At 44.4% G+C, this 25,558-nt stretch overlaps 1 long non-coding RNA gene across 1 annotated transcript in view; it reads left to right on the top strand.

The window, feature by feature from the left end:
* Positions 1-25,558, top strand: part of LOC138567375 (uncharacterized) — a 156,885-nt gene that overhangs the window by 91,676 nt on the left and 39,651 nt on the right. The gene's annotated exons all lie outside the window — the stretch shown is intronic.

Below are 25,558 nucleotides of genomic sequence, written 5' to 3'. Positions count from 1 at the left end.
TGGTTATCAAAAAAAATGTACTTGACCTATAATGATGAATGTTCACGCAGACTGTAAACATAGGTGCCCCTAGGTTGACGCTTTTCTTCAGACATAGTTACACTTCCATGCCTGTAGTGCACCAGCTCACCCCCAGGGTTTACCATCATTTACTCATAGTCCCTACTCTTTAGTTAATCTTGACTCCGTAATCGTTTATCTTACCTCGTTCCATTCGCAAATGTCCTTGGGACTCTCCATCCGTGGAATCCATTCTGGCTAGCATTACTAACACCCTAGATATCCCCAGTGGCCCATTAACACATCGTATTTTACCTCCCTTTTTCCTTTGCATGCAACACTTTAGTCATCCTGATTCGCTCATCTGAATAGTTCACCCCACCTCCACTTTTGTTAATACATTTCGGATGCTGCAATTTCTGCAGGCACCTTGCCATACTTTAAAACTTGTTTGCATCACTTTAATAAAATACCTACTCTTAGGTACGTACACATGTAATACGGCTCAATACAAAGACTTACGCGCCATTAAGCGCACGCGTGATGACGTCACATGTTTACATGTGACGTCATCACGCCCATGATGCGTATGATGCAGGAAGTCATTTCCTGCGCCCTTTAAACGAGTTTTGCTCGTAATGAGACGCACAGCAGACCATTTCACATGGTTTTTCGAGCAGGATACCCTACACATCAGCCTCACACACCTCCAGAAGGTAAGCATTTTGAGTATGACTTCTAAACAGAATACATGGGTGTATACCTGGGAGTATTCCACCTACCATTAAATACCACTCACCCCTTGATGCTTCTAAGCCCACCTACTATTTTTTTGCCTCTCCCTTTTAGGAGAACCGACCCAGATTGGGACTTTACCAGGGAAAGACCACGTATTTTGAAAATTCTGCCACTACCATCACGGCAGGACACGGATAGAACATCCTGAATCACAAGCACCCCTTTGAGACAAGCTACGAGACCTATAGTTCCCAACAGCCATAGGATTAAGGTACACCTCTTCGTAATTCTTTCTACAAACATATACAATACGCAATTTTTTTTAATATCATGGATCTTTAGCTAAGTAGACTCACCTTTGATTTATAGGTCACATACTTACCCTTTTGGGTCATAGAAGACCGGAATCAATATAATACCAGCCACTTAGACTCAGATTGACAACCTCGGGGCACCGATGTGAGGCAGGAAATGTTGTGCAACCATGATAGATACAATGAGTATGAAATGTTAGTTGTACACTATGTGAGTAAGATACCATCTGAGCATTATGATTTCTCTTAAAGATATCCAGAAACATCATCATGCAAGTTTAGAAATTGAAGAAAGCCTATGGACAAAATTAGACTTTTACAATCCTTAACACTTACTCCAGAAGAAGGGATTATTCCCAAAACGCGTTGAGTTTTTATGTAGCATCACACTTGAGAAACAACAAAGACTGTTGAATGTCTGCACAATTATATACTATGCAACTATTGTTGAAAAAATTATTTTGTTTGTATGTGAATAAGGGAAACCTACTAACAATATTTGTGAATAAACAAATATATACATAAATATGTATACATTTCTTTTTGAGAACCTATAGTGAACCCAATTTTCTACAGGAATTATTATAAAGAAGTGTGTTGCAACAATATTACTACACCTTGTAGCTAGAGGCATCCAACACCCAACATACTAGTTGAAGTATTTTCTTTGAAGTATCCAAAATAACTTTTTATAAATATGTGGACGTACAACATTGTTGTAAATAGTTACACTTATAAAACCTTACATACTGAATGTCCTTTGACAGTAACTCTGAGTGTGCAGGGAACGCGAGGGGTCCACAATTTGTGGATTCCCTCCCTTTTCCAGTAAGCTCGAACCCCTAACATTACAGGTCCTAGGTAAACACATTAACTAATTGTGCTACAGAGACCAGTTGGTAAAAAAATGAATTACAGGGCCTGTGATATGTATCACAGCAAAAGCTCTGTTTAGTCAAATGCTTATATAAACAGTCGCAACTGTTCAATTTAAATGCAGAAACAGTTCTGGAAATACTGTGAGATGGAGGGGGGTTGGAGGTGGCGGCGGTTTGAATGGGGGGGGGTGCAGGGTTGGAGGACGAGCTGTGAGAGGGTAGTCCCTCTTTTGTGTTGTTGGCCGTCCCGGTTCTCCATCTTGTAAATCTGGTCACCCTAGCATTGGATGGGGATAGATACGCTCTCAGGTGGGGCAGTTATAGAGGCTGGCGTGTCTAATGTGAAACAAGCGATTTCGAGTTGTGGTTAAAAAAAAAAAACGACATTTGTTATATAAATGGCATCTTTCACAACTGAGATCACGACCCATCCTCTTGCCCCTTCGTACAATTGGGAAAGGATGTCTTATCTGTCACAACCGGGGCCGCGGCGAGTCCAGGGTGATTCGGCGCTCTGCACATAAACATGTTATGATACACTGGCGGGAGATGAATCAGGACAGTTACCATCCCGGCAAGAGAAATGGGGGCAAGCAGAGAGGTAAAGAGACGCGCAGTAAACAAGATCTTTATTGAAGCCGCTCCATGGTTATCACAGGGAACCGGCTGTGCAAAAATCCTGTTCACACACGAGAGAACTGCAGAGCAGGAGGAATTATAAGAAAAGCGAGGCCATTGAGTCAGGGACCCAGAAACATTTCTAAGCATTTTCTGTTTTCTTGTTCCATGGACATGTTTTTCATATCTGAAAACGCCATGCATGAAATTGGGTAGGATGGCACATTCCAAAAACACAATTAGCAACTTTAACGAGCAGTCATTTTACCATTGGCCTGCTGTGTGCCACTCACCCCCTTTGTTTGGCATGCACCTCAGAGCTTCAGTGGCCATCATTGAAGCTCTATCTCTTCAGTATAGTCGGTACTATGTGGGGCTGGGGACCCTTTAACAGTCACCCTAATTACTGACAGAGAATACTTGGGCCCATCAAAGACTCCCCACCACAAGAATGGAAGACTCAGCCATATAGGGCAAAGTTACTGGCCCTCATTCCGAGGTTGGTGCTAGTCATGGTGCTATTAGCGCCATGACTAGCACCAATACCGGTACCGCCACCGACGTGCCGATATGAGGACTTACCGGTCCATTCCGCCCTTTGCAGGACCGGTAAATCCCCATTTGAAATGCCATTCCCCATTCCCATTTGGCAATAATGGTACCGTAAATTACGGTTCCGTTATTGACCCTGATATCCTTTTGCGGGCCCCGTCCTTAACGCCTGCTAAAACCTGGCGTTAAGGGAAGGACCCGCAAAGGGACCTCGGAATAGGGCGTAAAAGGGATTACCGGCACCGGTGTCATTACTGGTGCCCGGTAACCCTTTGTGCCCGGGTCGTGATGACCCCCAGTGTCTTTTACTAGCAAACAAAATGACATGGCTGACACCAGAAAAACAGGTATCCTAGGGAGCTCTCGTCTTCTAAACATATGTCACCCGGTTTTATCCTGATGTGACGTCACAAATTCAGGTTCCAATTGGATAGTCATATCTAGTGACTCCCCCTAGGACCACCTCTACTAATATCAATCTACAATGTTGCAGGGTCGCAGAGAGACCATTTCCCTTGCAAAAAATGATATCCCATGTGAATGGTGAATCTGGATTAGGCAGAATGTGTCCTCCTATCTCTGGCACCCTGGACAGCTACCAGACCTTGGTTGAATGGGCATTGTCCTGTTTGGCTGGGGCACATGTGTGGAGACCATGAAATTAAGCTGCCCTGCTTGTAATTATGAGGATTTTAGCCTGAATTTTTGCAGGAGGCTCATTGTCTTGGTAACTGGCATTTTCCAGTCTCCACTTGTCCTTGGCTGGGTGCCTTGTTCCTGCTCGCCTCTGACTGCAGTGATCATGTCAGCTTTTCCATGTACTGGAAACCTGTCTCTCCTTTGCCACCCTTTTCAGAGACCTATAGCTTCCACATCAATCCCTATGGAGTCTCTATGTTAGTGGCGGTCAAGCATGTGCAAGTTGAATAAATGAACTCTTTGCATGTTGTAGTTTCATCTTTGGCGAAGATAATGGCTATGAAGAAATGTGTATGTATGTATGTCCGTCCTCTACCGACATGAGTCATAATTATGTGTTCGTACGTACATGCAATGAACTAGTGCAGGTTTGTGTAACTTCATGAATGGATGAATATGTGCTTCATGTATAATGCAGCAACATCGTGATGTCAGTGATGGGGTCATTGATTTCTGGCTTTGGAGTTAGTTGACTTGCTTGATTGATGTAATTTCCATGTCATCCAAATCATCAATTGGGTATGGCCTGAACAGCTGTCTGAGCGAATAACGCTTCTCCCACCTGCGATACATTGATGATTGCGGTAACTGGCCTAAAAGTGAGGCACATCTGTCGTTTTTTTGCCTTTGTGTTGAGAGTTGTAGGGGTGCCATAAGGGTTAGATTTGGCCACCCCATCTACAATTGGGTCTCACTCGCTGTATGAGTCACACTGCAATCAATCACAAAATACTGGCACGCATCAAGGAGCCACGGTTGGCCATAGTGTCCTTCGTCTAATTGGTCACCCGCCTTCCTGCTGTCAAAGATGTATGGCTGCTGGATGCAGCCAGGCAACCTGATGGCGGCATTGGTGAATGTTAGGCAGAATTGCATGCAGTACCCTCTGGGACCACCACATACAATTAGGACTACAGATGTAAGCAAAACCAACCTTTTGGTATAAGTCTGTACTACACAGTCTTGTTGTAACGAGCTGAGCAGCCAGGCTTATCTCAAGAGGGAATGTGAGCAGTACAAGGATGTTACACAGAGATCTTACAATCACAGTGGTTCAAGTAGACACACTCAAGGTTTCTTGGTAAAACACTTATTAATTTATTACACAATCATTTAGAAAACATTCACTAGAAGGAGGCAACTTGATATCATACACAAATAAACCTCAACACCAAACCAATTTGTTTCTGAGTAAATTAGGCTCCCCTGAAATAGGAGCAAAATAGCATTTCAGTCACTTTAAAAAGGAGGGCAAAGGCACAAGTTAATAGAATAGATCACAAATACTTTCTTGGGCAGTGCAAATAGTTTTAGTTCACTAGAGGACTCGATTCAGTTCAATAGGCCTAGGCCAAAGTCAATGGGCTAGTTTCTTGGATAGGAAAGAGCAGTTCTTGAAGTAAACAGTGAAGTCTTTGCCAAAGTTCTCAGAAGTAGTTTGTGCGAAAAAGAATCATATGTTGAGTCACAAGCTGATTAGGCCTGCAAGTTGGGAAAGTTCCACGAACATTCACCGCAAGAGATGCGTTCTCTCAATCGGGTTGGCACACTACCTTAAGGTGAAGCAAAAGATGCAGATGAAGATGTTGATTCCTGGCAGTTCCTGCAGATCTCCCTATTCCTGAGCCTCAGTTGTGGGGACAAGAGGGAGGACATCAGGGGACTCCTGAACTGCGTTTGATAGTCGGAAAACGCGGACAAAATTGAATCACTTCAGTTCGAGTGGCTGTAGTCAAGCATACAAGCTGGTGTCCTTCCCCCTTGTTAATCCTAACCAGCTCAGAAAATGGTATCCAGGTGACTTATGAGTTGATTGGTCCCACCAACTCAAAGGAAGAAGTCGTCCTTGAGGGGGCTTCTCTGTCGAAAGGAGCTTTGGCGATTCGGACCTGCAGCAGGGCTTCACTGGGCAAACCAACGGTCCAGGAGTTGCAGCAGGCGTCCTCTTCCAGCTCGTCTTCGGTTCTTTCGTTCCAGTGGTCGACTCTGCTTTCCATTCAAAGAGACTCGCCTTACACTGAGACAGTCAGCCAGCCAATCATGCCAGAGTGCATTTGGGTACCATAGGAGACTAAGCACAGGGTATTTCGGGCACCTTCCTCACTTCCTGCCCACCCCAGACACTCAGACGCCAGAAGCGGTCTTCAGTCCTGAAGCCCGCCAAAGGCCTGAAAACAAAGGGACCAAACCTAGTTTGGCGCATAGAGACAAACACTAGAAGGACCTTCCCAAAAAGAAATGGCGAAAAAAGAAGACCAGGACCTTTTTAAACAAAGGGGTTTAAGGCGCCATCTTGAAAAACATGGCTCCTGCGATTTTTAGCTAGCGATGTTCGCGGTCGGGAAAAATCATGGTAGTTTGTTGTAAAACCGCTGCCACCAGCCATTTCGATAAAAAAGGGTAGCATTTGACTGCTACATGAGTTTCTAGACATAGGGGATACTAGTTAACCCCTCCAGCACTCTATAGGAAGATAGTGTGTGCTGGGTCTAGGAATTTAAAAAGACTAGTAAAGTCAATTTAACCTTACATTCTCTGGGAAACAGTAGTTTATCCCAGAGAAGGTATTTAAACCTGTGGGAAGTCTAAAAAAAGGCATCCCTGTGTCACTGCACTGAAGGTGCTGTGTAACACACATGAAAAGATGCATATGGAGTTACCTTAAAGCTCTATAATCAAAGGACACAAGAGTAAAACACGCATCAAAATACATGAAAGAGTGGGAAAAAAGGCAGACACTCTTTCCAGGTAACAAAATCAAGTCCTCAAAATCCAGCAAAGTTGCTGGGGGTCTTTAAGGTGAAGGGAATTAGCACATTTATGAGAATTCTCCCTGACAGTGAACACCATGTGTGCATTGCAATTCAGTCGGGCACTGATGATTTGGGTTCCTTAAGAGGGGTCCTATCTATGGCACCTTCGGGGTTGGGCATTGCATCCACACCATGGGGAACCTTCCTTTGTAACGCAATGCTCCTCCCAGGCGTGGCCTCAACAACTTGTTGTACGATAATGCTGCAGGCTTGCCTGCACAGCGTGCTAGAGTGGTCAGGAAGGTTCTATGTGATCTCCTCTAAAACAACTGGTCAAGGGAGATTGCACCTTTGTTTGTTTTTGGGGCCATTTCAATGCAAATGTAAGCAGAGGGACAACGCACACCCTGCACCCTTCCTCCCCACCTTTTTTATTACCCAAACCCACCCCCACCTACATTTGCGTTGAAATTTGTCCCAAAATGTTTGACGAATTCTCCCTCGACCAATTATGCTACAGTAAAAAAAACTCCCTATCCTATCAGGCAAATTCTGATGGTCAAATGACGCTGGTTGTGCTGGCCTAGTCCTGTGACTGGTGGGTTATATTTGAGCCCTTATCTGTGCCTGGTGTGTGGTGTTTGGCTGCAAAGAGCACTATGGAGTTGGTATTGAAGACACATGCTAGTGCTCCCACCTGTCTAGTGTTGTTTCTGTTTTTTTGTACACGCTCCTACTAGGTCTTATTTTGGGGTGATTTTAACCCCCACATTAGGCAATTAATTCTGAGCTTTACTGCTGATGCTACACAATCTTCTGCCTGCAGAGCACATCTTCCACTTGCGATGTGATATTTTACGCCACTTGATTTGGTTTTCTCTGTAGCATTCTTCTTGACAGGCATTATTTAGTGGCCAATCTCATTTTGGCAGTTCTGTAGTGAGTGTCCTGAGCTTTCTAAGAATTATTGGTTTCTACCGCTGAAGCCCAATTTGCTCAGTTGTAGCGAACCAAGACTTCAACTCCCAGAATGCATTAGTGTGCTACCTTTATTATTTTATTTGTATAGCGCACACAAACTCTGAGGCATCAGGGCGCTCGAGAGGACCAGTTGCATAGCCCGGAGGCAGGGTACACAACTTAATAATACACAAAGTGGTTACAATACACAAGTAACGAGTTTTGTCACGTACAATGATATGAGGCGTTAGGCTTTAGGCACTATGAAAGCCCAGCACTGGAAACATTGTGTCTTGATGACAAGGAGTGCCTCCATTCACCCTAAGTCACTTGTCTGAAACCTGTGGTTCTCTAGATGTTTGGACTACAAATGCAATGATCCATTTCCATTCACTACCCTGACTAGGGCTGATGGGAGTTGCAGTCAAAACAGCTGGCAAAACCAAGGACAGAGACCCCTACCCTAAGTGATCAGGAATTAACATAATAGGTGGATAATCAAAGGACAGAATAAAGAGAAAGTATAAAACAAAAAACGGACGATTGTAGTGCAAAGGAGAGTACCCTCTACAAACCAGTGTGCCATCTTGAGCTGTGGGAGGCAAAATACGACAGCAGCAGCTTTGTAGCTGCCTAGCACTGATGTGTGATTTGTGTAGCTATTGTAATGTAATCTCATACCATACCTATAAGCCACCGCATATATCCTAGAGTTTTTCTTTTCTTTTAATTTCACATATCACAGACCAGAGGTACACGATCTGTGTCAACTGCTGTCATTTTCAGTGAGAGATATTAAAGAGAGGTTCAGAAGGCATCCTGCTTTGTAGAGGAATTATCTCCTTAACCTGCGTCTCTCCAGAGGATTTGGACTACAACTCCCCTGAGCCTTTGTAGTGATACACAAAATTGCAAATTTGCCAATCAGGGCTTTAGATGACAGCATTAGCCGCTGAAAGCCAATAGTTTATTCAAAGAATGTGCCAAAAATGCTGACAGTAGTCTGTTGTAGCACTTCCATTACGCAGTAGTGAGCTACAAGGAGTATGCAGGCCTAGTAGGAGTGGTAGGTCACATTATGCATTGTAGATAGGCAGGCAGGGCGAAGGCCCCAGTTCTGTAGCTAATAGACATTATTGGAGTGTTTGGAACATTATGGCACCTATATAGCGCTTAGATAGCCATAAGCTATGAGTGAATGCCTTTTAGAGCTTGCTCACATAGGGTTAATTCATCTCGACTTCTCTTAGAATATTCTGCCTTTCTAACTGTAGCCCTGCATGGCTTTGTAAACAAATCCTCTTTCTCTGAGAAGGCACTGATAAGACATTCCTGAGCTTTCGCGCAGATGGGCTCCAAGTAGGGAGGGGCACAGGAAAGGAGCACAGTGGAAATTCACAGAGTTGGGTTTTTCCATGAGCAAGCCTATATTTTGCACAGGGAAAGTTCTGGAACTGTGCGTCATGGACTGACAGCACGAGATTATAAAAATGCATGCCCACATGACTGAGGTGGGAGATCAATCTGTGGACTTGGTTTGAGCAAAATCGAGTGTCCGGAACCTGCTGATCTGTCGGCACCCTGCAGAGCTGCCCTCTGAGCGGGGCTGGCTACAGCTAGCTTATGAGGGCCAGGGTCTCCCAGTGCTGATTGAAGGGGTATAAGACTGTGTTTCTCTATGTTTCTCTAAGTTCTATGTTTCTCTATATTTTGCATTTCTCTAAGTTTTGTGTTTTGTAATCTTCTCTAACTTGAATCCCAAGATGTTGCTGAAATTCACTGTTTAGAATAAATGCTAAAACTTTTTGAAGGTGTCATTTATCACTAGCATGAGTTCACTGCTCGGCACAATAGAACCTGTATTTTGGGCTGAATTGGGTAATTTTTGCTCTCAAGGGCTGGTCCCAAGGAAGATTTTCCCAATATCAAGACATTTGGTGGCAGCTTGGGCATTTGTGCAGAGCAGTGCCTTGCTGTGAAATGACAAATTGTGTGAGAGAACACAGTGCAGAGTGAGGAGCAGGCTGTCGCATTTCCTTGGTGGTCTCACTGCAGCTCTGAGACACCATAAAAGACAGCAACGTTGGCGTCGGCTTGCCGTGGCCGATAGCTTGTGTGGTTAAGACTTTCCCCTTCAGTAAATCAGTCGTGGCTGACTTACTGCTTGGGAACGAAGCCAGGGAGCACAAGGCGATAAACAAGCGGGAAATGGCTTTGTTTAAAGCGCTCCGATGAATGGTCAAGAAAGATTTATGTTCAATTAGGAAAGAATTTTATCATGCGGTTTCCCCATTTAATGTTGCAATTTGAAATGCAAAGTGAGACGAAAGCTTGCTCTATTTTGGCATGAGGGCAGGAAAATAGTTGCGAGGATTTGACATGCAAATTGTGAATAGTAATTCTAAACATTGTGATTCAGCCCCAGGTTGCTAGCGAGTGGGGGGCTGTAATGTAAGGAGGCGAAGGTTCGCTTTTTAAATGTATGCTTTTGAAGTGTTGACATTCCTGAAGATAACGTGGGAATGAGCGGAGTTTAGGAGAAGGAGTAACATCTGTGTTGAGAGCCTAAAGGGTTTGTTTTTTGGCAAATGTAAATTTCATGTGCTGGTGGTGCATTCTGTTTAAGGAAACACACTAAAATGGCTACATTGCATTTTAGCTGTGTCATGCTTGGGTGAGAGACTCACTTAAAAAAGAAAGTGAGTGAATGGTATTTGGATTTTCTATTTTTGTGTATTGATTTGGAATTGCAGAATCGGTTTGCAATGGTTTGGGGGGAAAAGACAATTTATATTTTTCTAAATTGCCCCTAGATTGCCCCTAGAGTATTTTTGACTGCTTCCCACGGTATGCCATGGATTTGCTGCTAAAAGACAAAGTACTGTTGCGTTATAAGTGATGTATGTTTCGGAAATAGTGACCTGTTGACTGTGATACATGGTGAAAAATGTTGTTGACACATTAACAGCCCACAAGCCATCTAGAGTGTGGGTTGCACTTGCAGGAAAATAATTGGTTTTAATTTGGCAATGGTACAACAGAATGAAAAATCTGTGTGTGATAAGACAGCACAAAGATTTAGTGGGTTGCGGGTTCTTTTGAAAGATCGCACATTGCATTGGAGTGAGTTTGTGAAGCCAAACTACAAGGTTATGAGGAAAAAGAAAAATGTATGCCTTTAAATGGGACATTGATCAGCTCAAAACAGGCTAAAAAGACGCTTAGACATTTTGCAAAATTACATGGAGTAGAATCTGATGACAAGAAAAAGTGTCTCTTTTGAAAATAAGTCTTGCTGTGCAGAGCTTGTGCCTTGAAGCTAACTTGCACTGTCTTGGGCGAGGTGCGCGAAAAAAAAAAACTGTTGGAGGAAGGCAGGAAAGCAGAATGCCGCGCTCCTGTTCAGTAAAAATGGTGTTTATAGAATCTGGCAGATGTGGGAGTTTTTATGAGTTGCTGAAGCAGTGCAGGAAACAGTTAATCTGGATAAACTGTCTGAAACAAGTGCCTTCCATTGAAGCCGCCCCAGTTTAAGAGTTATAGGCAAAGAGATAGGCTTGCTGCATGGTATGGCGCTGTCATGTGCACAGGAAAGATAAACAATGACATTCCTGCATTCCATCCCCTGTGAGAGAGACCGTCAGTGTGAGCAAAGACTGAGGAGGGGGGTGCAAAGACAGAATGCTGAAACAGAACTGAAGGCAATAATTGCTGTGAGTGAGAAGATGAAAAAGAGCGCAATCTACCTTACACATGCTGATGTACGCATGCTTTCTGACACTGGCATGCAATAACAGAGCTGATCAGAAGTAAAGAATTTTCCCAGTATCAACACTGGAAGGAAAATAAATGCTGCATGCAGAATGGGCGCATCACGCATCTGAACATTTGGATAAACTGTGCATCTGTGAATGGGCTAAGAAAAGACAGCTGCCCATTTCAAGAGACATTGCCGTGCAAGCTGCATCCCCATGCCCCATGTGATGTGAAGTGAAGAGACATTGCCGTGCAAGCTGCATCCCAGTATTCCATGTGATGTGAACAGAAGTAAAGCGCTGTGCACTGGAGAAGAAACCTCTAGGCGCTTTGAGAAGTGAAAATACACAGCCGGCAAAAATGCAAGCTACATTGCCAGGGCTGGAGTAACTGACAAAGACATTATGGCGTTCCAGATGGAAGCAAAACTGATAAAGGTAGCTGTTTTGCAAGAGACAACATGCAGAGCGGGGCTTTGGAGTATAACATGAACACTGCACATTAGCCATGATCCAGAAGCCTCACGGCTTAGTGCAAGAATGAGTGATTTGTTGAAGCAAATAAAGGAACCGATTCAGACTATCGCTCTCAAAGGGGTGGCCCAGGAAATCAGCAGACACCCTTTGGGAAAATGACAAGTGGAAAACCAGAGGCTTGAAAGACACTAGCTGTATGGAGAAAAATAAACAAGCTGCTTGTGCAACTGCAGGCGGTATGGGACTGAAAGACTTTACCTTTGAAAAAATGGAGTGATGCCAGCAGGGCAACCTAAATCAAGATCATGAAACACTGAAAGCAAGTTGGCGCCTGGCATTCGTGATCGCTTTGGTGACAAAAGCATTGATCCATTGAGAAGTGCGACCTGGGTACTTATTATATGGCTTTTGTAAAATCACAGATCAGTCTGAGGTACCATTGACCAACTATGATCGCATTGCACAAATGAGTTTGTGACTAGACGGTTACACCCCGTATGGTTGAGTGTAAATAAGCCCCCAGTAACATGCAGAAGGGTGACAAATAATTGTGGTAGCAATGATAAAGTGTGTAGTTACCTGATGAGACTTCTGAAGGTGGGGGTGGTGTTAAGGGAAGGGGTGGATAACGCTGATATTGTAGTTTTGATGACATCCTGACATGAATAACAATGACATTGTACTTTTGATGAAATCCTAACATTTCTGTTTGTATTTTACCTAGGCAAAAAACCAAGACAGTTGCGTGCCATGATTGGGGTAGATGTGTGCAATTTGCGGGTGACATTGATCAGTAAAGCAGACGCATTCTCAGAGAAAGCGAGTCACTGCGAGATGATATATGAACTTTGAACCTGTCCTGCACCGCACTCAATGCTGCTAACATGCATGACGTATGAGGACATTTGTTCTGCAACCTGCGAGAAGTGTCCAACAGAGTAATAACTTTTGCTGAACTGGCACGGTGCAGACTTGGCTAGTTATCAAACATTTGATGCTGCACATTCAAATGATTCAGTTGCTGGAAATAACCTGGTTGATATGTTTTGCCTTTCTTGTTTAAAGGACTGTGGACAATGGGTTGTGGACTGTGACATCATGCACCACAAACAGCTGTGTGACACAGCACTTGAATGCTAACACATTGAAAAATGGTTTTTAAATGCACTTTTTGAGATGAATGTTTTGCTCCTCCAACTGAATTGCTTTAACCAGAGATGTTTTGCCTTTTCTAAAACTTCTACGTTGCACGTAGCCAGGAAAATGATTTATGAATTGTTGGGGCAGCAGGATTATGCAAGCAGGAGCGTAATATATTTTGAGATAAAATGAGTGTGCACACCAAAGTTAGTTGTGCGTAGGTTAAGGTTCTTAATTTGAACTAATACTGCCAAGTGTGTGAGCTCTAATTTGCGATGGTAACCTTTGAAACACTGGATACTTTTACAGCCAGCCTTAAGACGGGTAAATGAAACCAAAACTGACTTGATATTTGATTTTATGACACAGTGTGTGACACGGTTTTTTGTTAAACCAACCAGTTTCATGTTTTTGTGGGGACAGCTGTCTCCAGCACACTGATGCAAAGAGGCACCTTTTGATTGTGGACATGTAGAATAATTCCTTGGAAAACGCTACAAATGAGTATCCACATGGAATTGCTAACGTACTGGCCTGGCACATTGTCAGGCATCTTTTGTCACTGACTCATATGACTGGTGCTTATGAAGTCCTAGGCCCAAATGTTTCAGTGAATGGATCCAACACTTTGTTTAATGTTTTATGTTTTTTCTGACCAAGAACTGCAGCGAGTGTTCTCGCCAAGATTTTATGGACTATAACTTGACTAAATGCATTTCACACAATGGTACAATGAAACAGCCACTGCCGGATGGTAGTATGGCGTTTGTATCTAAAACTAATATTGTATATGGTAGGCATCCCACTTGAAGAAGGGTATTCTCCAAGTCACACAAGGTAGAAACTGTGAACATGTTAGATTTTCCAGTAGTAAGGCAACATTTAAATTGTAGGCTGGTAATGCACACCTCTATTATTACAGTGATACACATAGACATAGATTTATCACGAGGCAATGTTTCCTTAGTACTACTAAGCTGCTACAAATGGAGTCAATTTCTATGGCCCATCACCAGAGTGCGCGTAGCTAGGGAGCTAGATTCATTAATTGCGGGAGCAGCGGGGGGTAACAGGAGCTTTATATGCTTTTGACATAGAAACTGTGCGCAATAAGCTGGCCACTATGGGTTCTGATGCCAGCTCTGCTATAAAACTTCTGGCCTAGTGGGGCCCATTGATACGCCCAACACTGCTACAAGTATTGGCCACCACTGCAGATGGCAAAACTTTAGTTATGAAGACATTTCTTCTGCCATAGGGCAGGTCAACAAGACTGCTAAATACACACAATGCATTTTATGGCAAACATTGTTAAATCAGCAGGTGTTGGCTTTTCGCTCCGAGTGGGGGCGACCATTCTCAACCCACTGGCACACAGAGCTACAGTTACCAGCAAACATATGGATCAAACCGCTTGCTTTTGATTGCATGAATAACACATGCCATGCTTTAATGCAAAGTAGTAGAATTGTTTTTATTTAGATAACCTGGTGCCCATGGGTTCACCTTGCTCATGAAATTAGATGGTTTTTGGTTGGGTTCCACATACATGGGGGAAGTGTCTAATCACACAGCCCATAGTCACGTTTGAATGCCCTGGGATCAGGGGGAGGGTAGGCCCTTAGAGTGAAAGGCCAGGTTTAGAATTAGTAACCATACATAAATGCAATAGTGCATTGTAGATTAGACTACACCGGATTGCCTTGACATTTTAACTGCATGCTGCTTTTTAACTGACAATCAGTTATACAATAATTATTTAGGTATTTTTGTGTAGGCCAGGTTTTGGCTAGAGTAAATGTCCATGTTCACTTTGTGTAGGTATTTTTGTGTAGGCCAGGTTTTGGCAAGGGTAGATGTCACTGTTCACTTTATGTACATTTTTGTTTAGGTAGTGTTTTTACTAACCTTGCATGCCACGCTGACTAACCACTAGAAGATAGTTTGCTTAAACCTTTTGCAAAGCCCCAAGGTCTTTATCACTGCACTACATACTATGTTGATGGGTATTAGCCAGCATTGTCGCACACACTTTGAATAGGGGTGGAGTGTAGTGATACACAAAATTGCAAATTTGCCAATCAGGGCTTTAGATGACAGCATTAGCCGCTGAAAGCCAATAGTTTATTCAAAGTATGTGCCAAAAATGCTGACAGTAGTCTGTTGTAGCACTTCCATTACGCAGTAGTGAGCTACAAGGAATATGCAGGCCTAGTAGGAGTGGTAGGTCATATTATGCATTGTAGATAGACAGGCAGGGCAAAGGCCCCAGTTCTGTAGCTAATAGACATTATTGGAGTGTTTGGAACATTATGGCACCTATATAGCGCTTAGATAGCCAATCTTAAGCGCTATGAACACTAAGCTATGAGTGCATGCCTTTTAGAGCTTGCTCACATAGGGTTAATTCATCTCGACTTCTCTTAGAATATTCTGCCTTTCTAACTGTAGCCCTGAATGGCTTCGTAAACAAATCCTCTTTCTCTGAGAAGGCACTGATAAGACATTCCTGAGCTTTCGCGCAGATGGGCTCCAAGCAGGGAGGGGCACAGAAAAAGGAGCACAGTGGAAATTCACAGAGTTGGGTTTTTCCATGAGCAAGCCTATATTTTGCACAAGGAAAGTTCTGGAACTGTGCGTCATGGACTGACAGCACGAGATTATAAAAATGCATGCCAACATGACTCAGGTGGGAGATCGATCTGTGGACTTGGTTCGAGCAAAATCGGTGTCCGGAACCTGCTGCTCTGTCGGCACCCTGCAGCGCTGTCCTCTGAGCGGGGCTGGCTACAGCTAGCTTATGAGGGCCAGGGTCTCCCAGTGCTGATTGAAGGGGCGTAAGACTGTGTTTCTCTATGTTTCTCTAGGTTCTATGTTTCTCTATATTTTGCATTTCTCTAAGTTTTGTGTTTTGTAATCTTCTCTAACTTGAATCCCAAGATGTTGCTGAAATTCACTGTTTAGAATAAATGCTAAAACTTTTTGAAGGTGTCATTTGTCACTAGGATGAGTTCACTGCTTGGCACAATAGAACCTGTATTTTGGGCTGAATTGGGTAATTTTTGCCCTCAAGGGCTGGTCCCGAGGAAGATTTTCCCCAATATCAAGACAGCCTTACCCATCAACTATCCTGTATAGGGCTGGTGAGGGTTGTAGTCCAAAACATCTGGTGAGCCAAAGGTGGCAGATCCCTTCACCTAGACAGATACTGTACTCCTCACTTATCCAGCATTAGTGATCCAATGGCCTCGGAACACTTGCCAGTAAGCGACGCATCATGTCACCTGAGTGAAGAGACCCAGAGGGAAGCCAGACAAGATGGTTGCAATGAGGAATGGTGTCTTTCCAGTAATAGGTCGGAAGTGCGGCACCTCCCAAGACAGAGTAAAGATGATGGCACTGAGCATACACACATCATTAAAAGGGTTCTTAACCCCTTAAGTGCCAAGGACGAGTATGCTCGACCTTTCTCCATAGACTTGCATAATAGCTCAGGCAGACTGAAAGAGCCACGTTTACAGTTCCGTTCCAAACCTTGCACAGGAAGGTTAGAGATACAGGGAGTTCCATGACTTGGCGCTAAAACAGGAGAAGGATCTTTCGCCTTTGGTTTTAGTCCTAATCTCTCGGATGCGTAAGATTCAAGGATTGGTTGAACGCAGAATCTCAACGGGGTGTAGGGACGAATATGAAGAGGAGGACACGTGGGCCGGTGCGGGCCCAGACCATGCATCGCATTAAGCAGCCTTGAACGGGGTACTTTTCGAGACAGGCTGCCAATTGAGGGCAGAACAGGCTGGTAAAATATGCTCCCTGTGCTCTAGGCGCGACGGATTAATACGGGAGGTCTGATTAATTCTTATTCCTTAGCTTGGTATGCAATCACCAGCAAGTCTGGTGGACCTTGTTCCATTTCAATTGTTCAGCACTACCAGCCCACACAGACATAACTGCCACCATCACACCTACCCCCATGATCTACTTGCCATAGCAGGGTCAGCCATTTTGCTGCTTTAATTTCATGTGCGATTGGCCAGTTCACTGCATATCTCACCTCACTCTTAAGTGAATTGTGGAATCCAAACGCGGACCCCTTGTTCTCTGGGCATAGAGAGAGGCTGCACCTCAGCTGTATCTCACTGAAGACACCGAAGGAGGCAGAAACATGTGTCTGGTGTTGCTCTTCTAGCTCAAATGATATTAGTTTGGCATTTCAGGCCCACCTGCCCCTGATGGAGAGGTCAAACTGATACGTAAATACGCTCTTCTGGAAGACGTGCAGAGTTCACAATTGAATGCAGTCCTTCTCAGTGGGTTACAACCACTTGAACAGGTTGTTTGAGCTTTTGTACATTCGTATCAGAGGATTTCTCACATTCCTCCCTAATTTTGAATCACTTACAATTTCACCCTGAGCCATTATGATATCCCAGTGGTGAACCCAGTGCTTAATCTGTGAAAAAATAGGTGCCAGGGCTCAAATATCTTCTAGCACACCATGACACACCGGGACGGGTAGCTTCATGCTCACTGTTGCCACCATCCACTGCTAATCCCCTCAGTGTCAATATGTATGGGACTAAAGCTACATCTCTCGCTGGCTCGTTGGAGTTGATGAATGTACTAATTGTGGCAGGCGTGTGATTTACAAATTCCAATCAACATAAAACAATGTACTTGTTGTGTCTTGATGCAAGTCAAATGTTTAAGCGTGTCTTTAAAGGAATGGTTCGGTCAGAAATATTACTGGCCAAAAAGATGGGCAATAATAAAACAAATAACTATTATTTGTTTTAAGTCCCTATGCAAAGTTTCGAGCAAATGAAGCTCCAACTTTAAAATTGCAAGCACTAGGGGGCATCCATTTTATGAAATGGATGCAGCCTGTGCTCGCGTTTGCGGCACTAATGAAGCAAAAGCCAGCCAGCTGTAGTAAACAAAAGCTACCACTGGGTGGCTTTTGCTTCATTGGTGTCGGACTCGGAGGACGGGGACCAGAGACTACAGGCAGGAAAGCTGCAGCTGCATCTCGGTAAGTGCTATTTTAAAAAAAAAAAATAAGCACTAGCTGAGGTTTTTTCCCTACGTTTTCCGGGCTGGAGGAGGACTTAGAAATAAAACCGCAGCTTTTAAAATGTTGTATGGACTCTGGGCTCCAAGCTGAAGCTACCGCAAACATAAATACAACGTTGTTGTGTTTCAAAAACGCTGCGGTTTTTCTTTCTAAGTTTCTCGCACTCCTCCAAGCCGGAGGAGCCTTAGAAACTTAGAAAGAAAAACTCCCCCGGGGGAGCACCGGAGACCCAAAGTGAAAGCCAAGGCAGGCAGAAACACAACGCGGTTGTGTTTCCATGCCGCAGTGTTTCTGCCTACAGCAGCTTTCACTCTGGAGATCTCGGGCTCCCCAGATCTCCAGAGTGAAAGCTGCTGTAGGCAGAAACACAATGCGGGTGTTCAGAAATGCTGTGGTGTTTCTGCCTACAGCAGCTTTCACTTTGGAGCTCTCGGGTTCCCCACGGGGAGCCTGAGAGCTCCAAAGTGAAAGCTGCTGTAGGCAGAAACACAACGCGGTTGTGTTTCTGTGCCGCGGTGTTTAGAAATACAATGTTTTTGTATTTGTAAATGCCGCAGTATTTACAAATCCAAAAACGTTGTTATTCTGAATGCTGCAGCTTTCGCTGAGAGTCTCCTGGACTCCCTCACGGTTGGGGGAGGCCAGGAGACTCCTAGCAAAAGCTGCCGCTGTCAGAATAACAACATTGTTGTATATGTGATTGCCGTCCAACCACTGCAATCACAAATACAACAATGTTATATTTTTAATTGGTGCGTCTCAGCTTTTTGCCTTCATTTTACGTTTTTTGTGCTTCCCTGGGTTTGGGGAGCACAGAAAACATAAAATGAAAGTGAAGGCAGCCTCCTCAGCTCTACTTAAACTGCAGTAAGCAAAAGCTCCCAGTAGGGGGCTTTTGCTGCTTGGTTAGTGCCGCAAAGGCAGAGCCGAGGAGGCTGCCTGAAATCACAAAATGGATGCCCCCTAGTGCTTGCAATTTTAAAGTTTGAGCTTCATTTGCTCGAAACTTTGCATAGGGACTTAAATAAAAAATATATTTTAGGTATTTGTTTTATTATTGGCCATCTTTTTGGCCAATAATATTTCTGACCGAACCATTCCTTTAAACACAATCTTAGTTAACATTTTTCTCTGATTTTATAAGTGCTTCTTAGGTGATTGAAAGATAAACAATAAAGTTGCCAAAACACCATATCATAATTAAACAGAGTCTGAGACAATAAGTGCTGGGGCTCAGAAATAAGTACCAGGGCTGAGCCCTGGCATACATCCCCACAATTGAGCTCTGGTTGTACCCTATGCTCTCACTACTTACCGAGCAGCTGCACCTCATGGATCAGGCAAAAGCATGTATTCTCTCCGAAAGGTCATGGATCGTTCGTTATTTGCAACACATCGAAAATACAATTATTATCCAATGATAAAAGGGGATGTACAGTCAAGGTTGTATCAAAAATATCGACTCTCTTTATATAACAGACAGTTCTAGCAACACTACGAAATACAACCCACCCTGTAAACGAATGCTGCAGACAGACAGTTTCAAAGAAGGAAAAGGGAGGCACTCTGGATACTGACAGAAGGTTAGTCGGTATGGTTACTAACCACAACAGTTTAGGGTTACTTGGCTTCAGCACAAAGGGAGTTATGTGTCTTAATACATCTCTAGGGGCCTTCCAGGAAGGGCCAGTGGGACAGAACCACAATGTACCTTGTGCTGTAGGTGTTTTTGGTGCTTCACAGGTTCGAGTCGGATTCAGGGCGCTTTGCAGGCTTCTGTGACAGAGTTGAAGATTGGAGTCATCTGCGGTTATCAGGCAGCAAGACGGTTCGGTGAGCTAAGCTGGATGAACGGCTGCAGGCTGACCTACACGGCAGCTCAGGGTCAGGAAGCGGTGTCTCAGTGCTGCTTGGCGGTTCTGAAGCACTGGTTGAGATGTCTCAGATATCATTTAGCGACTGCGGCTTGACAATGGTCAGCATTGCAGTCATTTGCAGCTTGAGAAACAACTGGCTTGAAAATATCCTTTAAGGCGAACGTCCCAAAGCTGAGAAGTGTGTTGCAGGCAGCTGCCTTGTCCTTTGTTGTAGGTTCAGAGACCTTCTGGTGCTTCCTACCTAGGAAGCTTGCTGCAAAGCCTAGCAGGGCATGCTGTGTGCTGTCTTTTTACCGGTTCTGGAGCTGCTCTAGATCCTCAGAGGTCGTTAGCTCCCTCTGTAGCCTAGGAGATGTTTAGGGGAGGGATCTTGCTTCCATCTTTGGAGGTCCTGGCCTTCCTTCACTAGCTGAAGATGTAAGGCAGACTGTACCTTCAGCCAGGGTCCAGTGATGAGTTCTTCTTGCTACACCTTCAGATTTGCCAAAAGATGGGCTCAGCCCTCTTTTAAAACCAAATGGGCCACAGTGAATGGTGTAGGCTGAGCCCACCTTAATCAGCCAATCCTGGGGTCCCTGCTAACAATCTCCAGTATGCATGAGGCCATAACCAGAGTGCTTTGCAACAGGAAAGGTAAAGGGGTGAAAACATGTGATACTAAGTCCCACCCATCTTACTGTCTGTTGTTGATCAAACAGTCTCTCTGGTTAATGGATCTCTCTGTGGTTCCTGTTTAAAGCGGCAAGTGTCCCTTGAAGTTGTGGGGAGACCAGACTCTCTGGCTCCTGCAAACCACACCCTTGTACCTGATGAATGCGGTCCCCCTACCGGGGAGGCTTACTGTAAACAAGCATTCCCAGACATGACAATTCACTGTCAATAACACTGAGGGCGGGAGCTGGCTTCAGGTTGACACAGTTACACATCAGAGGTTGTTGGGGTTTCCTGTCTCCTTTGTTAACCACCGCAGCCAGACTCGATGTGGGCCTGTTTAAAGTACACTCTATTGGTAGGATAATCACTGCCACCAGCTGCAGGGCTGAATAAAAGAGCAGGGCAGATCCATGAAGCCTCTATTAGTGAATCAGGCTGGCCATGGTAGGGGGAATTTTGGCCCTCCCCTTTGCGTGAGAGGACATAGTTTACTCCTGCCTGTCATATCCCAACTAAATATGACAGGGCGGACTGTGCCTGTAGGCTGTGTCCCCCAGAGTACACAGGTCTATGTGTCTGTCGTGGTGTGCGCATAGGAAACTTTGTGTGGAGTAGCCCCACACATTTTCCTGTGGTTGGTCTACCCTCATTCCATTTAATTAGACATTTAAAAAAAGCCCATGTGAGCACACACCCACTGTGCGGATGGTCCAATTCCTCACAGCCTGGCATTTCAGGCTGGGCAGTTCTTATGGGCAGGTTGCAAACGGACATTCTCCTGTGGCATGGCATAGAATGTTACAGCATGAGTGAGACCCTCCGGTTTGGCCTACAACCAAAAGAATAATACATTTTAACTTGTGTTGGTTCTCTGGCATGGCAAAGAGAGCTAAAGCATGATTTAGGTCCTCCCGAGTAGGCTACAACCAAAAGAACAAGCAATTTTAATTGTTTTTGGGTTTCAGTAGAGGACTTCTCAAATTCATAACTAACATATGTAAAGCTGCTTTACTGTCTCTCCTAAGCAGTCGAATGGAAACCATACATGTGTTGATGATTTCAACATATGTGTTAATATCACAGATAATGCCTTGGAAGACCTGCTGCCATTTTCACAATCATTGGAGAATTGAGATGCTAGGTATAGGCAAACTGCTTAAGCCTGAAAGATTGTAAAAGTGAAATTGCAGCTATAGGTATTCAACACACAATGGGGCTCATTACGGGTCTGGTGGTAACTGGGGGGTGATACCGGCGAGTTGCTGCCGGACCCATGAATATTTACCGGCACCTGACTTTCCAGGGGCCAACAGGGGATTACAACCCCAGCAGCCCGGAAAGTCAGGCGCCGGTAATTTGTTAGTCCCCATTCCCATAGAGTCCCAGACTTACAGATGCATATCTGAGATGCCATAGTGAGACTACACATTAAAGAGGTCTCTTGCAGCCACACTTACCTCTGAAATCACCTCACTAGGTGCCAGTACAACTTTATTTTATTGGTGTACCTGTGTGTTTTGCACAATGCCAAACCCAACTGTCACCATAGTGTGGCTTAAGAAAAGTTCCTGTACACTATACACCAAATCACACAAAACAGAAAGGTGGAGTGGAACTTAGAAAAAGTTTAAAGAACGAGTATAAGGGAGATTGGTTGGGAATTTCTGGAGAGCGTGTGGTGGGCAGTGCTTAATTTGTGGGGGTGTTTACCAGGGCTCTGCCCTGGCACTCATTTTTCAGCCCCCGGCACTTATTTTCTCAGACTCACTTTAATTATGAAGTGGTGATAGTCAGTGCATCCATCAACCACAATGAGCCGGTGTGAGCTGTAGGGTAACCCCAAATATATTTCGACACTGTGGGGAGCTGCTATGGGTGGTGGCAGCAGTGGTGGGGAACTGCCCACCCGCAGAGTGACAGGAGTGCTCGAAAATATTTGGGCCCAGGCACTTATTCTTTTTTACAAATGAAGCACTGGTGCTAGGTATTAATCATCGCATTTGAAAGTCAGTAGTTTTTGGTCTCGGCATCTTAGCCACTTGTCCGCTACAAGTCCAAAACACAGTTCTGCAGTCAAGATAATTGTATGAGTTAAACACTCCAATCAGATATCTCTGTTCCTCCTAGACTTGAATCTCGGCTGGGCCAACTCAGCCCGTCATCCTTCCGAGGTTGATACATTGATTACAACTAGGTAATAACACCTATTATTGGATTGCTAAGAAGTGGGTGGAAACTGGCATACGAAGTTTGATCAAAATGTGATTTTATTATACTGCAAAGGAACGAGCCAGCTCAGCATTTAGCATGTTTTAAGAAGCGTGTGTTTGAATTCCAGATCACATAGAAGCCTGCCACCTCTTTGGCAAAATTCTTTTTACGTTTTATTTTCACAACAATGCAGGGTGATTTACCTCCATATTCTGCTTGCTGCTGTTTTTCTTTTCTTGTGTCTCACTCCTAAATTGTTGCACTCTATTGGCAGAATGCTGCTGCTCCACCTAATTGTTCTTTACAGTGTAATGAAGGATTTAGCTTGTTCAACAACTACTTTGAGTGTTTGCTGCTGAACTCCATCTAAGTTCCACTTTAGGAGCGTTGGCAAAATGTCATATCACCTTTCAGTAGTTAAGAGTTTGGTGGTAGAATCAAATTGACATTTGTAATATTGGCCAAGACACAATGGGCCTCATTACAACTTGCCGGGTGTGGAATAACCATGCCGATATTACCGTATACCGGCACGTTTCCTCACCAGCCAAGTACAAGTTTGCTGGTGGGGTGGAGGATTTACCTCCAGCTAGAAATGCCACCACTCTACCGGCAAAAAATAGCTGGTATTACTGGCACCGGTATTACCAGTAATATGGGCAATCCCCCATGGAGTCCAATGAGACTCCATGGAATGGAGATTTACCGCCGTTACTGGCACTCACAATCCGGCGGTAATTCCGCCGGACTGAGTCCCGGTAAGGGCATTACCATTTGTCTGTATCCTGGTGGATACTGGCAAAGTTATAATGAGGCCCAATGCACGCTTTTCTTTAATACATTTGGCTGCATAGCTCCCACAGCACACTCCTCTTCTCTGCCAGTAACAAATCGGAAAGCAACTTGCAGAAAAGTGGCTGCTAACTTTGAATGGCAATTGTAGATACTGTGTTGTACAGGGTATGCCAAAGTATTTACTATATCCATTCAATAATTCCCTGGCTCAACGTGCATTTATAACTATTTTACTATGGTGTTCATGTGATTTTAGATTCTGTTGTTTTTTCCTTTTTTTGTTGATAAAGCATCTCCCAATATTGGAATTGTGCACAGAATATGGAAGAAACTGCCACATCTTTTTAGTTAAACGTCACTGTAACCTTTTTGCATTCACAAAATGTTTCTTTACATTTTGTAAATGAATACAGAAGTACATTCAGAAATACAGGGGGTTTTGATTTGCTTTTCCAGTTGCTCCAGCTCAGCATTTGCATGGCTGCCATCTTGATGAGTGGCATGGCATTTCCGCAGGCCGCAGTCTGCTCGAGGTCATCATGTTTCTTAGAGAGGTCTCCTTCTCTTTTGTCTCGTAGGGACAAGCATTTACAGTGATAAAAAGTGGGTGATGCGTAAAAATGTCACCCTAAAGAACAGTACTACGCTGGGTACTGTTTCTCAGCATTGACGTTATTTCATTGAACTTCCAGGCCTTTAAAGCGATGGCATTTGAATGATTGCTGTTGAATTGTTCCAGCGGGTAGTCCTGGTTGGTGTATAGTGCAGACAAGCTTTGGCATGGAGCATGGCCCTTGCTCCAGAACGACACCTAGGAGTTTGAACATGATTCTCAAAAGAAGAGTGCTTAAAGTACCACTTTAGGATAACATGTTTTGGTAATCACCTGCAAAATGCTTGCGATCAGGCTGCACACATTTCCACACATGTAAGTATGACGTCATCTGGGCAGCTCCAGGAGTAGCAGTGGCTAACGCTGGATCAACCTTTTCTATACCTTGTGCTGTCCTTTCAACCTTTGATTCAGAGGATGCAAGGGCGGCTGTAGGGACAGAAAATAAATGTGGCTCTACAAGAGCCTCGTTTTATTTCCAATGTCGCCACACCTTGTCCCTCCCTCCCGTTACTGAATAGAATGCTTCTGAGGGGGTGAAGGATATGGAAGATGCGAGAACTACTGTGGCTTCTCCCCTACACCAGCCTCTCCAATTTGCTACTGTAAGGATCAGCAAAGAACAGGCGAGGTTACATTTCCCTCTCTCTGCACAGAGGAGACACAGGAAAACATATTCAACATGAAGGTCCAACTTTGCCCCTCAACCAGAAGGTGGACTATCTGGCTTGGCAGTCCTCTCCCAGCACCCATCTCCTTCCAAGCACTGGCACCAGACTCCTCTAACCATGGTGCCCTTGTGCCTAAACTCTGCCCATGACCTACTGCTCTGTGCAGATCCACAAGTATCCTGCCTCCCCAATGCCTCTTGTACATTAGCAAGATTGTTCTGGACACCATCCCACCCAGTAAGGCCTGGGGAGAAGAACCCTAAAGGTATATGGGCAGGGTCATGAGCGATGGGGTGTAAAAGAAAGAGGTTGGACACATCACGCTGAACCTGGGTACTTGAGACTGCCAGCCACATCCTTAGGTTTTTTTAACACACCCTAATATGCCCAGGTGCAATTCTGATTTCATCATTAGCACCCTGATTGGGGGAACTGGCCAATTAGAAGGCTCGGAATGTGGGCTATACTGTATAGTACAAGCCCGCGTTCCGAGCTGCGTGCGCAGCTAGAGCCCCTTTCCCTTCCCTGCTCCCCTTTTACCACTTAGCACCCGTGTAGTTTCCTGCATGGGTGCCAACTGTGTCTTTTTCTTTTTAAGAAACAAGTAACGTATTTTTATCCTGCGATTGGGCGTGGAGTAGCACTATCGTCCAGGCAGTCCCTCTTCAATGCTGAGTCATCAACATTGAAAACGGACTTCCTGTATGACAGCACTGCGCAGCATCGGCGGTTTTTAACACACCCTCATATGCTCATATGCCCACGTGCAATTCTGATTG

This window comes from Ambystoma mexicanum, chromosome 2p, assembly GCF_040938575.1.
Source record: "Ambystoma mexicanum isolate Mex_15411 chromosome 2p, UKY_AmexF1_1, whole genome shotgun sequence".
Lineage (NCBI taxonomy): Eukaryota > Metazoa > Chordata > Amphibia > Caudata > Ambystomatidae > Ambystoma > Ambystoma mexicanum.
This window is presented reverse-complemented; position numbering and strand designations above follow the sequence as displayed.